General features: G+C 35.2%; 1 pseudogene; it reads left to right on the forward strand.

Moving 5' to 3' along the window:
* Positions 1 to 342: 342 nt before the first annotated feature.
* On the forward strand, positions 343 to 822 carry LOC148780720 (mannose-specific lectin pseudogene; annotated as a pseudogene).
* Positions 823 to 3817: the final 2995 nt, after the last annotated feature.

Consider the following 3817-nt stretch of genomic DNA (forward strand, 5'->3'; position numbering starts at 1 on the left):
ACTTTTTCTCATATCCATACATATTGATGTCAAGATGATCAATTTGATAATATTTGAGCATCAAAACAACATTTTGTAGTGAAATTTTTGAAGTGGGTTTTAATTTAATTGTTTGAAGCCTCGGCTCTTCATAAACTTTTTCCCCCCACCGGATGTAACATTTTTTTGACATCCATCTTAGAGATGGACGTTACATGGATAATAAGGGTATGTGTGTAAACCTTCAATTCTCTCTCTTCCGGGTTTTTTCTATAAATTGATTTGAGGCCTCATACAATCACACAACACGCTGGAATTGAAGGCCCCTCTATCTCAGCTCTCTCTCTCTCAATCCTAACAGCAATGGCAACCACCCCATGCTTCCTCCTCCTCTTAACCCTCTTTCTCTCTCTTCTCCTTCCTTCGCTTGCCGACAGTGACAATGCCGGATGCCTTGCCAATCCTATCGGGAAGAATACCCTGTTCTCTGGATGTCGTCTCAATACAGGAGAGTCCCTTAATGAAGGAGACTACGGCCTTGTAATGCAAGGGGACTGCAACCTCGTCCGCTACCGCGCGTCACGACCTATATGGGCTTCGCAGACTTACAACAGAGGCAGGCATTGCTATTGCATACTGCAAACCGATGGTGAAATGGCGGTTTTTAACGAGAATGGTGTCCGTGTATGGCGTAGCGGTTCATCGCGTGGAGAAGGTGACTATGTATTTGTTCTTCGACCTGATGGGGAAGGGGCTATTTATTCTGCTATATGGTACATGGGTACTAATCACGTATTGACTCATTTGCCTTCAACTTTAGTTCTACCCAACGATGAGGAGTGATAACTTTTGGTGCAGAAGGCAATGTAGTCATGGAGTTCTCTCTCTCACTGTACCTGTATGTGCACCTTCTGCAGGTAAATAAAATTGAGAACTCATCTACTCACTGTAGCTCTATGTGCACCTTTGGTAGTGCCAGTAAATAAAATTGAGACCTCTCCTTTTGAATTTTGATGTGAAGTAAAAGCATCGTCATGAAACTTTTCTCTCTCCTCGTCTTTCTAATCAAGCATGGCGTGATCTAGAAAAGGAATCTGTTTACATCAGGTATAAGAAAAAAAAAAAAATCTACTGAAATAGCTAATGTTTTTTTAACGCCTGTTCGGATTGGTCGTTATGCCCTGATATAAAACAAAAAAGAGTTCCAATTTTAAACATAGTGCATCTTATAAAATGTTATCTAGAATATTTATTTTCAAGATTTTCAGTTTCTTAGATACGCTACAGACCTGTAGCATCATTGAAGCTTTAAATTTTCATTGAAGCTTTAAATTTTATAATTAGTAGTGGGCATAGATTATTAGGTGATTATATAGTTAGCCTGCACGGTAATTCCATCTTTCGGTATAGCATACTGGTGTACCTTACTTTAAGCATTTATAGTTGATGTATATAGTTGGTGCATATCAAAGTATGATTGCTACAAAATTTTAATTTTATTTTTTCAATTTTTTTAGAGATGTCAATATGCATTTTTTTATTTAAGGTTAATAGTTACTGATAGGTTTTTTTTTTTAGGTTTTTAGTTTGGAAAGGCTTTCTATGTGACCCCACCCACAAATATAGTATATGTGACCCCTATTCTCAGCCATCAAATCTAAGTAGATTGCTTGAGACACACTGTCACAAATTAGCTTTTAACCGTCAGATCTTGATCGGATGGTTCATAGTTTTTTGTTTTTAATTTTTATTCTACAGATCATTATAAAAAAAAATTTAGGACATGCATAAATATGACAGGGGCGCACATGATAAAATAAAAATAACAACTTTTCGGTGATAAATAATTACCAGAATACCCCTAAAAATTGTAAGGGCATTTTGGTAATTTATTTTTATAGAAAATATTTGTTTTTTATTTTTCCCAAGTTCAACCTAGTTTTGTGATGGGACACCCAAAATTTCATCTAAAAATATTTTGTAGACAAAAATAAAAAATTAAATAGTCTTTGGCATGACATTGGGGCATGAACAATCATAGCCGTTCGATTCAAATCGAATGGTCAAGAAGTGGTTCCTTCTTAGATTCAAATCGAGCTGGGGCATGAACAATCATAGCCATTCGATTCATAGATAAGGGTCCTTCGGAACTCGAATATCTTTGGCTTCAAAAAAATAAAAATAAAAATTTGTATCAACCATTTTGATCTACATCAATAATTCACTCCCTTTGGAAAATACATGACTATCGACGTTACCATTGTATCGTTCTTTAAGAGCCCCTCTAATAAGCAGGGAAACTTACCAAGAAATCTCATTAGATGATCCATATTAAAAAAAAAATTCATCATTTAACATTTTACACAAACGTTGAAATTTTTTTTTGCCTTTTTTTATATTCCCCAATTTTTTTGGTTTCAGTCAACGAACAAGCATTTTTCTTTTGAATGTGAGCCATGTTCTGACATGGGATGTCTCAACCCACTTTTCTTTTATTTGTCTTGTAAGTGGAGATGGATTTGGTTATTGAGTGTTCGAAGTCACTATTTTTTATAATTTTTTTTGTAAGTGATAGAAGGTTCCAAAGCCGCTCAACTTCTTTTTTATAAGTGAAAAGTGAGAAATAGGTTCGGATATTGGCTATCTAAATTCACTCTTTTTTTTAATAGATGGGAGATGGGTTTTGACATTAGACACTTTTAAATGTTTTTTTTTTAGGGAGATTTGTTAAGAAATTGAGTTCCCAACCCACTCTCTCTTCTTTGGTTTGTTTGTTTTGTATTTTTTTTTGTGTTGTTTTTTTTTGTGGTTTTGTTTTTGTTCTTTTTTAGAATTTTCTTGTTGTGGGAAATAGGTTTAGGCATTGGGCTTGCTTTTATTTAGTTTTTTTAAGTGGGAAATAGTTCCAAGAATTTGGCATATGAACCCATTGATTTTTTAGCGCTTTCGCAAGTAAGAGGTGGGTTCAACCATTTGAAGTGCAAACCGACCCCTTTCAGCTATTTTATATAGGGTAAATATCTCCACATCCCCTAGTTTTGCTTACCTATGCTGTCTTTCTAATACCCCAACCACAGAGCCCACCCTCCCCATCATTTCTCTCTCTATCAGAACTCTCTCTCTCTCGCTCTCTCTCTCTCTCTCTCTCAAATACCCAAATCGCATAGCCTGTCAAACTTCTGAACCCTCTTGGGAAATCTCTTTGTATTGATTAATTGTAAAAAATATACAAAGTCCCATATAAATAGATTGCTAATTAGTTATTGATAATGACTAACTAATCTAGTCTTTATCAAGAGAGATATCTAACTAATATAGTCTTTATCAGGAGAGATATCTAACTAATCTAGTCTTTATCAAGAGAGATATCTACATCAAATAAAAGATAAATTAAAATTAATTAAAAACTATCCTCAACTATCTCTACACTCTCCCTCAAACTGAGGTTGGGTGAACATCATCAGTTTGTCAACGAGGTAGTCATGACGAGTAAGAGTCATTGCTTTGGTAAAGATATCTACAAGTTGTTTGTTGGGAAGTAATATGTGGGAGTGTAACTTCTCTGCCAGAAATTTTTCAAGAATGAAATGATAATCAACTTCTATATACTTGGTGCGGTCAGGTAATACTGGATTGGATGCAATACGGATGACGCTCATATTATCTGCATACAATGATGTAGGATTTCGATGAAGAATATTGAGGTCCTGTAAAAGGCCTCTTAACTAAGTAATTTTACTACAAGTTGAGGATATTGCTCGGTATTCGGCTTCTGTTGTTTCTTACATTTCCATGATATGAGAGAATCTCTAAAAAAAATACATCACCTATGGTTGAG

Source organism: Amborella trichopoda, chromosome 8 (assembly GCF_054954075.1).
Source record: "Amborella trichopoda isolate Santa Cruz 75 chromosome 8, AtrichopodaSantaCruz75HAP2 v2.0, whole genome shotgun sequence".
Taxonomy (NCBI): Eukaryota; Viridiplantae; Streptophyta; class Magnoliopsida; order Amborellales; family Amborellaceae; genus Amborella; species Amborella trichopoda.